Raw genomic sequence first — 12,328 nt, 5'->3', positions numbered from 1 at the left:
GCGCATGGTGGTGGTTGTTGCATAAACTTTGTTTCTCTCTATTTATGTGTATGTCTATTTAAGTTTTGACTCATTTTTATGGATATTTTCATGGGTGTTATTGGGTCTAATGAATGTACAGGCTTACCTCGAGCAGTTGATGAAGACAAAGTCAAGGTGATGTGCTGAACAAACGATACGTGAGCTGTGTGGTTGAGTTGAGAAGACATCTCTATGCTAAATCGAGGAGTATCTCCTCAGAAACCCCAAGTGATCGAACATCAAAGGGAACGAGAATCCTAAAAGAGATAAACTACATTTAGGAAAAGGAATATGATGAGATTCATCATCCTCAAAATTAGCCTAAGAATCGAGAAGGAAGAGATGTACTCCCACAAATATTAGAACTCTCCAACTCATATAAAAGGTGGCCTATAGCGCTAGTTAAACGATTTTGAACACTGCGTTCTTGAATGTTGAACTTGAAGGAGAGCTCCGAGTAATCCCGCCTATTCCAAGAAGACTTGAGGGTTGGAGAGATCCCCTGATAGTAAACTTGGGGCACTTAATAACTTTAAAATATATACTTTAAATATTGATAATTATGAGCATTTGTGAACATATGAGACTTAAAGTGATATTCTTGCACAATTAATTTATAAATATTATTTTAAATTATTTTATTCTTTAATGTGTCTTCAAGCCCAAATAGCGTTTGAAAATTGGCCCAGTTCATGACAGCCCATCTTGACCTCAACCATGATCACTGTTTGCTATCCTATCTGCTTACAACACCATTTGTCATCCCATCCACTTGCATATAGGCCCAATACATGTTTTACCACCACTCTCGTATCTGACACATTAGCTAAAGCTATGGTCAAACGATGACCTCACAATGATGTCATCACCATCATATTCCCCAATTGCATCATTGTGACCTTCATAATCAAGCTCTTGCAAATCAGGTCCATCTCGTGTGATATCCATCTTAACCTGCACGATGTGTCTCACATCGTCAATCATCCCACTTGCATCTATATCATTGATCTACACAATCGCGACCATCATCTCACACTCGTGCCCTTTCATCCTCATCCTATTCACACGATTTGCCATCACCATCGCATCTGCAAGTTAGGTCCATCTCGTGCGATCTCCATCTTCATGCACACACGCGTCTTGCGCCATCCTGCTTGCATAGCGTCTACATTATCATTTTCACCATCACAACCATCATCTCACACTCGTGTCTTTCCATCTTCATCCCATTCACATGATTTGCCATCATCATCACATCTGCAAGTTACACTGTACAGCAGTCTCGATCATCAAGCTCACATTTGAACCCTACATTCTTTATCGATAGACTTGAGGCAAAGCTCTGAGCACTCCCAGCTAAAAGCATCATGAATTGACTTGAGTAATGGAGAAGTCCCCCCTAAGAACAAACTCAGGTTCCTTTACAGTTCACGTTTTCTCTTTTGTAGGAAGTCAAAGAAAGTCGAACAGTCACCTATCATAGTTAGTTTGACCACCTAGAATGTCAGCAAGACCGAGCCAGTTTTTAACGTCATCAAAACGGTGGTAATCTTTTTGGGAATAGGTGGAATCTATGGTAATTAAGGGGATTGAGTTACAAAAATGCATAAAATGAATTAGAAATTTTTATGGGCAATTTGACAAATAAGAAACAAAATTTTCTCTACCTCACTAACCACCCAATCACCCTATCAAATGGTTCCAAGACACTGAGTTTAAGACCCAACCTAGAGTGTTAAAAGAAGATCAAAAAGGAATGAGTATATATTTTCCTGAAAAGAAATACCTAAAAGAAGCCAACAACATTAATTTTGAAGAAGAGAATGTGTCATGATTGTGAACTTGGATCAGTTTAGGGAGATACCTTATCTGACCCGTATAGGGTCAAGTGAAGATTTTCAATACTCAACCGACCTCATTTGAAGATGGGTTGGGTCTCGTCAAACGGGTTTGGTCGATTTGGGATTGGGTCAGGTCAAATTGTGTCATTTAGTCCATTTAAAAATAAAATCACCTTTCAAGTGCTTTTCATTTCTATTCAATCCAATTTGTTAAAATCAAAACTCAATTGATTTCGATTTTCCAGATATCACTAGCAAAATGAAAATCAAGTGACCAATCCAAATATAACAAATTAAGTAATCAACAATAGTCCAAGGCTCCAAGTTGAAGTTGTCTGCTGTGATAGATCATAGAATAGCAATTGCACATTGCAGTAGTGCACTATCTGTATCTGTGTGAGTAAAGACTAAAGAGGAAGAACGAAATGCAAAAACAAGTGAAGATTGGCAATCAAGTAATCAACATTCAACATTCAACATTCGTATGTGAGTCCTAATTGTGAGCCTTTGAGATTTGAAGGTAGAGTGTTGTCAAACATATTAAGTAATGTAGTACAAAACAACATTATTTTAACTAATATAGGGTCGGGTCTGGTTCATACGGGTCGGATTAAGACATAACTCTTAATCAGTTGCCCAATAACAATGCTTATCCAACCCACATTTAAGTAGGTAAGGGTCGGGTTAAGACATAACTCTTAATCAGTTGCCCAATAACAACGCTTATCCAACCCACATTTAAATGGGTAAGGGTCGGGTTCAGTGGGTTGGGTCAGGTTCTATTCGAGTTTTATGCACCCTTAGAGAGAGTGTGTAATACCTCGTCTCTATAAAAGAAGAAAAAATAATAATAATAAAAGTTAAATAAATAAATAAATAAATAGGACTTAATTTATGAAATGAATAAAATGGGGAGTGAAAAGAAACTTCATATGAGCATAAAAGAATATAGGAAATGATTTTGGGGTCACAAAGTTAAAAGATGAAAAACAATTGGGTTTAAAAAAAACAACAAAACAAAACAAAAAAAAAAAAAAAAGTAAATGGGTGAGCATGCATCACAACCCTTGCCCGAGCCTTTTTTTTTTAAAAAAAGTTGAAAGACTTTTCTTCTTTTCTCCAACCACCACTCACGGTAGTGCCTTTCTCTGACGAAGCTCCAATGAGTTTTCCTACTGGCAAAGGTACTCTAAAGTTTAAACCTATACACACTTCATTGTCTACAAAACGAGAAGCATTAAGGTAAGTTCTTGGCTCTAGGGTTAGGGGTTAAATGGGTTTTGGGGATTTTGATTCAATGAGAGTTTTATTTGTTTAATAACTCAAAATTAGGTTATAATCTTCTTATATTACTAGATTCAAGTGTGGTTCTTGAACCAATCCAAGAGGAGACTTGGAATTCTTGATTTGGTGACACTAACAAGCCTTAAGGTTAGGGTAATTGTTTTTAATTGTTCTAATTAAGATTGAGTTGGCATGGAAAATAGTATATGGCGGGATTAAATAATTTATCTTTGAAAAATTAAGGTAGAATGTAAATATCTAGGAAATGATTTAGATTGTAGAGTATGGAATAATGTGGGACTTGAATGGGTTGGTGAATATAGAAAGTTAATGGAGCCTATTTCATTGAATAGGTTAGTGAATTGACGTGGAGTATACGTTGCTTTCTTGGCAAGAATTGCGAGTTCACTTCGAGGTAGGGATTTCTTACCCTCTTTATTTCGAAACACTTTTAAGCCACCGAATTGCTTGAATGGTAAGCTTTGGTTTTCGTCTCAATCCTTTCCAAGGTGAAACAAGCCTTGAAGGCTTACCATTGTTTCTTTGTATTATTGTCAATGACAATGTTATTGGTGATTTAATTTGGTGATCAATATATAACCCTTGAAATGATTGGTGATAAATCGGACATTGTGTGATTCTTCATGCATCATGATGAATAGGTGTTTCTGTATATGTATGTTACACGAATGACATGAATTTTAAGAATTTACGTTAGATGCATAGTGGGCTCGAGGATGGACCTCGGCTCACATTAGGTGATGAATGTTATTTGGGCACTTGCATGGATAATAGCGGTATTTATTTATGCACATTGGCTAGTTATCCGATGCTAGGTCAGGCATGGTAGGTGATCGATACTTTTTATTGCAAGAAATACTTGCAACTCAATACCGACGGGTTTATCCCAATCGCAAGTGTACGTGCCTACTGACAGTATAATAGTGAATGGGGTCGAATCCAAGAGGACTGTATTAATTACCAACTATAACTGCTGACAATAGTGTAAATAAATATCAGAGCTTCTAATATTAACTAGCAATAAAATTGAACTAAATATCAATGGATGAAAAACTAGCTTGGATTTAGCTTGCCAACTACCTCCACCTGTGCACACAGATTAATATGCAATCACACAATTTAAAAGTTTAACAATGTCAATTGAAAGGCATTGGTCCAGCTGCAGTCAATTAGATTTCCCTAAACAACGATCCTGACTTTGGTCCAGTTGCAAGATCTTTTCTTATCAAAGGAGTCTTGGTTGGTCTACCCTAAGAGTTTCCTAAGACAAGCATAAGCACTAGGAAATCGACAGTTGCACAATTTAGGATAATGGTCTATTACCCAATCAATTATGTCCTATGTTCCCAAAACTTGGATCTTACGCAAGTTCTCGTTACTTCGTCAAACACCGGGTCATGGTCAGCCGAATATGTTTAATTAACAATTCCTAAAACTATGATGTTGATCAGGCATGCATAACAATAGGAAATAAGCAATCAATCCAGAGAACAAAGAATTAAACTTAGTCTGATTGTCAATTAAATCTGTGCACAAGGTTTATGGTAGAAGAATTACCAAACCCTAGCTAGAAAAGAGTTTAGCTACACATGCTCATAACTAAAACCATATAAATACTCATAGACAATGTTCAAATCAATGGAAGAGTAGAAATTTTCTGAAGAATTGATGTGCCCAGCTTTGATGTTGCTTCTCCTCCTTCCTGTCGACACCCACTTCTTCAATCTTTGGTCTTCGGCTGCGCAAAGTAAAGTCCCCCTTTTTGTCTCAGCTTAACACTCTTTATATAGTGCTTAGCAAGCCCTAAACTGGCCCAATTGCCCTTGCCACGTCAGCAACTTAATTAAACAAGTCTGGTTCCCACGTTCTGCGGCCGCGACAAGTTGCAAAACATGTTACAAATTCTGTCCAGTAATGACTTTATTCTCCAGCAGTACCTGTGCATAAAAACACAATATGGGCAGTATTTTGCACTAATCATCATAGAAAAATAATACTTTTAAGCCCATAAAACTAGGTGTATTTTACACCTAACAAAATCCCCCAAACTTCACTCTTGCTTGTCCTCAAGCAAGCAATCAATCAAAAAAAAGTTTAAATCCTTTAAACATCAGTTGAAAAACTTCAATCAAGAATTGGCACTACAAGTACTCTCTCATTATTGCAATGCAATATTGACATCTAGTAGAAGATTGCACAGCCCTAACTCTGCTCACAACCACTTTAGTTTACACAACTATTCTCACACACCCTCACCAAGGTACACACATAATATATAGAAGAAAATTTTCACTCAAGTGTTTAAAGGTGGTGTTCACTCTCTTATGAATTCATAACCTGCAGCCATATGCTCACATGTCCACCAATCTTACTTCACACTAAAATCCTCATTCAATGAATCCGAAGGACTTTATTTCAGAAGCACGAAACTTGGCTAAGGAAGGCTCAAAAATGCACAAAATAAATATAAATTGGACTCAAACTAAAGTCATCATAATCCAATCACAATTAAGTTCAATGCACAAAGGATAAACTGCAGGGAATAGCATAAGATATATAAAGGTCTGGTTTAACAAAAATATGTGATGATCATGCCTTATATCACAGTCTCAAAAATAGGCATCCATCATAAAACTAATCCTAACTCCATCTAACCATCCCAACATAATATAGTACCAAAAGAAAACTCCCCTACTCCAAAATGACAAATAAGATTGTCAGCAACCTACTCGAACACCAGCACACAACCACATAACTTCAGGGTAGGCTTCCATCACGAATCAAATCAAACATCTCCCTCTGTTGAGCCTCAAACCTCTGCATTGCCTCCTTCATCTCATGCATATGTGTTCCAATACTCATTTGAAGTGACTCAACTGTTGATTCAAGATGCTCCAACCGGGTTATAACCTGCCCCTGCAAACTCCCTACTTGCTCAACTTCAACACCCAAATCAGTCACTTTCTCCTCAACAGCCTCCAACCTTTCGTCCAAATTACCACAACCTGCACCAACAGTTCCTTCTTCAGTATTATGCACCCGAGACTCCTCAGCTGTCCCAGAAGTTTTCTGCTGCTGCCTAACAAGCTGCACTTCACTTCTATCAAACCAAAACCTGTTAAGAGGTGCTTTCCTTTTCTCCTGAACATCACCCAGCTCCTTTTCCACACTTTCAGCAAGACACAAAGTAGTGATTAGTACTCCAAACGGCAGCACCTGACCAGGTTTATTGTCCTCTTTCACTTTAACAATGTGATCATATATAGTACTTGCCATGCAAAAATCCAAATCACAAATAATGGCATACATCAAATAGCACGACTTTGCATTGACAGTGGAGAGATGAGTCACAGGTATCACATTCCTGGTCACTATCTGAGCTAACAGTCTATAAGGCTGCATCAAATCTACATATAAAATCACATTTTTGTTCGGCTCATCACTACTATTCCCAGTCAGAGTTTCAACCACAATTCTCCAATCAGGCCACACAATATCAACATTCGAAGTTCCAAAATCCCTAAATTTAAAGCTAGGTTTCTTCAATGGTTCGGGTAAGCTCAAAACAGATGAAACCCTTCTTGGGTTGAAAAAGAACTGCTTACCTCGAACATATGCCATACAATGGTTATCATTAACTATCAAATTGGCATAAAACTCATAAACCAGTTGCCGAATAGCCACACCTGGAACACTGGTGATGCCGAGCCATCCCCTCTCTTTCAATTTGTAATACCAGTTAACCCGTTGGAAGTGCTCCACCACAACATGGCGTTCCACATGCAAAGCCCGCTTCGACCACACTTCCTCACACTCAATCTGCACTGCCGGGGATATGAATCGGTCAAAACCCTCTTCTTCCTCCACAAGGACATCTGCACTCTCAACCACCTTTCCCTTCTTCTTGCTCGCTAACTCCTTCTTCCTCTTTGCACTTCTTGTAGCCATTAATGAACTCGGTATTGTTGCCAAAGGTGAGAGAATTAACCCAAGTTTTTTTTTTTTTTTTTTAGAAAGGTAATCTCCCCTGTCTTTAGGTGCAAGAGGTAGAAGAGAAAATTAAGGGCTGCGGCGGCTGTAGGGCCTGGCACCAACCCTACTCCATATATATATATATATATATATATATATATATATATATATATATATATATATTTTTAACTTTGGTCACCGCTTAACTGTATACACTTCAGGCCACACTTAGGCTGCACAAAGGCTACAAAGTCCCCAGCACTCTACTTATATACTTCTCTCCACTGTTCAGATTTCTTCATTCAACATCATACTTAGACTCCTCATAACCTTACAAACACCTCGACCATAGCCTCATGATGGATACTATTTTATGACTTATGACACGGGCATAACACATCACATAGATGGGAAGGTTTATCGCAAGAGCAGAAAAATTCAATGAAAAGATTGGAAGCAACAGCCGGGTTCAAGGTAGGCCAAAAATTAACACAGAATGCCTTCATCACTTTCAAAGAACAAAAACATAGTATTTACTTCAGATGGTCTAATGCAAGTTCTAGCTATACAAAGTCATGAAATTCATAGCACACAAAATTTTCTGAAGGCTCCTCACAAGCTAAGTGGTGTTGCAAATAATGTGTAAGCTAAGCAGACATTCATTGCAAAAGGTTATGCAAATAATCACACCATCAGTCTCAAAAGCACTGCCTAACAATTAAGCACAAGTATGCCAATTCTCTTCTCAAAACACTTTCAAAATTTTTTTTTTTCAGAAATTTTCGACAAAAGCAAATTCCCTCTCCCCCAAACTTGAAATTGACATTGTCCTCAATGTTTAAGAAGAAAGAACAAAAGAAAATTTGCAAGGACGAAAACAAATAACAAAAATAATGGAAAGAAAAGAAGAAAGACTTAGCTGATTGAAGTTGTGTAAATTGTGCTCCTCTTCCACATGGGTTACCTCCCATGAAGTGCTAACTTTATTGTCTTCAGCCGGACATAGCCTTATACTCGGTCAGAGATCAGTTGATTGGAGATATACCACTTCATCCACAGTAACTTGTACATTCTCCCAATAAGGCTTCACTCAATGGCCATTCACCTTAAATGTGTGATCAGAATATTGATGTTTTAATTCTAATGGACCATGAGGAAACACAGCTTGTATCACATACGGGCCATGCCATTTTGATTTGAGTTTTCCCGGAAACAATTTCAAACGAGAGTTATACACCAGCACCTTCTGTCCCACAGAAAAAGTCTTCCGTACAAGCTTCTTGTCATGGTACTGCTTTGCACGCTCCTTGTATAACTTAGCATTGTCATAAGCTTCACACCGTAATTCTTCAAGCTCGTTTAGTTGCAAGCGACGCCTATCTCCAGCTGCCTTCATGTCAAAATTTAGCTTTTTAATAGCCCAATAAGCTCGATGCTCTAATTCAACTGGCAAGTGACACTCTTTCCCATAAACCAACCGGAATGGAGACATCCCAATGGGCGTTTTGTAAGCAGTCCTGTATGCCCATAAAGCATCATTCAAGCGTAGAGACCAATCTTTTCTGTTTGGATTCACCGTCTTCTCAAGAATGGCCTTGATTTCTCTATTGCTTATCTCCACTTGCCCACTCGTCTGAGGATGATATGGGGTTCCCACACGGTGAGTGATCCCATATTTCTTCATTAGGGCCGAACATGCATAATTATTGAAGTGCCTACCACCATCACTAATGATCGCTCGTGGCATCCCGAAACGAGAGAAAATATTGTCCTGCAAAAACTTCACAACCACTCGATGATCATTAGTTCGTGAGGGGACAGCCTCGACCCATTTGGCCACATAATCAACACCAACTAAAATATATTCAAAGCCAAAAGAGTTAGGAAAAGGACCCATGAAGTCAATTCCCCATACATCAAAAAGTTCAAGGACTTGAATACTTGTTAAAGGCATTTGATCTCTGGCAGCTATGTTATCGGTCCTTTGGCATCTGTCACAAGTCTTACAAAAACTCCAAGCATCTTTAAAAATAGTAGGCCAATAAAAACCAGCTTGAAATACCTTAATTGCAGTCTTTTTAGGCCCAAAGTGGCCTCCACATGCATAAGCATGACAATGAGTCAAGATCTCTTGTTGTTCACATTGTGCTACACATCTACGAATAATTTGATCCGGGCATATCTTGAAAAGGTAAGGATCATCCCATATATAATGTCTAGCCCGTGAAATTATCCGCTTCCTTTCCTGATAAGACAAATCAGTAGGAAAAGAATTAGTAACAAGATAATTCACAATGTCGGCATACCATGGCAGTGTGTTTATGGACAGGAGCTGTTCATCCGGGAAAGAGTCACCCAAAGGAAGTTCTTCATGTTCATTGTCAGGTAGCAGCCGAGAAAGATGATCAGCCACTACATTTTCTCTTCCCTTTTTATCTTTAATCTCCAAGTCGAACTCCTGCAAAAGTAGAACCCAACGTATTAGGCTTGGCTTTGCATCCTTTTTTGTCATTAAATACCTCAACGCAGCATGGTCTGTATACACAATAACTCGCGAGCCAATGAGGTAAGATCTGAATTTTTCCAATGCAAAAATCACTGCCAATAATTCTTTTTCCGTTGTTGAATAATTCAGCTGAGCATCATTCATGGTGCGAGAAGCATAATAGATGGCATATGGTGTCTTATTTTTCCGCTGGCCCAGAACAGCTCCCAGCGAATAATCACTGGCGTCACACATTAACTCAAATGGCAGCTCCCAATCAGGTGCCTGCATAATAGGAGCTGAAGTGAGTGCTTGTTTTAACTTATCAAATGCTGTCCGGCAGTCATCTGTCCATACAAATTCAGCATCCTTTGTCAGCAATACACACAAAGGTTGCGAGATCTTGGAAAAGTCTTTTATAAATCTTCGGTAAAACCCCGCATGACCAAGAAAACTCCGCACACCCTTTACTGTGGTAGGATGAGGCAGCTTAGATATGACTTCGATTTTTGCCTTGTCGACTTCAATGCCACGGCTGGAAATCAGATGACCCAACACAATTCCTTCTTGCACCATGAAGTGACATTTTTCCCAATTCAAAACAAGGTTGGTTTCTTCACACCTCTCTAACACCAACCTCAAATGCTCAAGACATTCATCAAAATCAGCTCCAAATACACTGAAATCATCCATGAAAACTTCAATAAACTTCTCTACCATGTCAGAGAAAATACTCATCATACATCTTTGGAATGTAGCTGGTGCGTTGCACAACCCAAACGGCATCCTTCGGTATGCAAAAGTGCCATATGGACATGTGAACGTAGTCTTCTCTTGGTCCTCAGGTGCTATGGCAATCTGATTGTATCCACTATAGCCGTCAAGAAAGCAATAATGACTATGCCCAGCTAGTCTCTCCAACATCTGATCAATGAATGGTAGCGGAAAGTGGTCTTTTCGAGTTTCGTTGTTCAACTTCCTATAATCAATACACACTCTCCATCCCGTGGTCATTCGTGTAGGTATCAATTCATTATTTTCATTCTTCACTACAGTAATGCCACTTTTCTTCGGTACTACATGAATTGGACTGACCCACTTGCTATCTGAAATCGGATAAATTACCCCCACATCAAGTAGCTTTAGAACTTCAGCTTTGACAACCTCCTTCATATGTGGATTCAACCTCCTTTGTGCTTCTCGGGTAGGCTTTGCATTATTTTCCAGAAAAATCTGATGCATACATCTTGACGGGCTGATCCCTTTTATGTCCGCTATGGTCCAACCAAGAGCTGTTTTGTGCTGTCTCAAAATTCGGATCAACTTTGCCTCCTCCCCCAAACTCATATTTGCAGCCACTATCACGGGTAAAGTGTTATGTTCACCCAAGTAGATGTATTTCAAGTGACTTGGCAGCTGCTTCAGCTCCAACTTAGGCGCTTCAACTGTGGAAGGAACCAGAGATGCATTAGTAGGTGTCAGTTGCTCAAATGGAGGAGTATTCTTACCACCATAAGGCCGGTCCAACTGGAATGCTTGGATGGCCTCCTCTATACGGTCATCCTCCAACTCTCCTTCCAAACTTGTCTTCTCGTTCAAACCATATGCCACCACTGCTTCGATTGGATCCACTCTAGTAACCTGAAAAACCTCACTCACAAGATCATGTGTAGTGTCAACATTAAAACAATCACTATGATCATCATGAGATTTAAGTGCATCAAACACACGAAATTCCAATTCTTTGTCATTCACTTGCATAGTTACTGTCCCCTTTCTCACATTAATATTCATGTCAGCGGTAACCATAAAAGGTCGTCCAAGTATGATAGGTAAAGATGCTGATCTAGGACTATCCTCCATATCCAAAACAACAAAATCAGCAGGCAAGATCAAGTCGTTTACAGTCACCAGAACATCCTCTAAAATCCCTTTGGGTCTTTTGACACTACGGTCAGCTAATTGCAGTGTGATAGAAGTCTCTTGAAGCTCTCCTAACCCAAGTTTTTCATAAACAGAGTAAGGTAACAAATTAATGCTAGCCCCTAAGTCTAGCAATGCCTTTTCAAAAAGTTGATTCCCCACTTTACATGGTATGGTAAAACTACCAGGATCTTTAAGCTTTGGTGGGAGTTTATTTAACAACACAGCACTGACCTCTTCTTTCAAAGCAATTTTTTCATGAGCAGCAAATTTTCTCTTTTGAGTACAACATTCTTTAAGAAATTTAGCATAAGATGGAATTTGTTTAATAGCATCAAGCAATGGAATATTAATTTCAACCTTACGCAAATTCTCAAAAATATCAACAGCCTTAGAATCAGTGTTCTTTTTGGCAAACCTTTGCGGGAAAGGTGGAGGATCTCTTTCCCATTCCTGTGTCTCCACTGGTGCAGTTTTGCGGCCCATTTGTACCCTGTTTGTAGCTTTACTGCAATTTGTAGACTCTGTTTTCAACTGCTCTGTCTTGTTGATTTGCTTGCCACTTCTGAGAGTTGTGATAGCTTTCAATTGTTCTGGTTGCCCAGCTGGGTTATTCAAGGGCTGCGAAGGTAATTCTCCCTTCTTTCGTTCACTCATCTCCTTAGCCATTTGTCCCACTTGAGTCTCCAATTTTTGGATGGCTTGAGTTGTTTGCTGCATGAATTGCATCATTGTGGTCTCCATGTCACTCCTCTTTGCTGGTTGCTGTGCAGGAGCTGCT

At 39.0% G+C, this 12,328-nt stretch overlaps 1 pseudogene; it reads right to left on the bottom strand.

The window, feature by feature from the left end:
- Positions 1 to 211: 211 nt before the first annotated feature.
- On the bottom strand, positions 212 to 11,418 carry LOC120005957 (annotated as a pseudogene).
- Between the last annotated feature and the right edge of the window lie 910 nt (positions 11,419 to 12,328).

Source organism: Tripterygium wilfordii, chromosome 9, assembly GCF_013401445.1.
Source record: "Tripterygium wilfordii isolate XIE 37 chromosome 9, ASM1340144v1, whole genome shotgun sequence".
NCBI lineage: Eukaryota > Viridiplantae > Streptophyta > Magnoliopsida > Celastrales > Celastraceae > Tripterygium > Tripterygium wilfordii.
The sequence above is the reverse complement of the archived record's forward strand: the minus strand, read 5'-3'. Positions and strand labels throughout refer to the sequence as shown.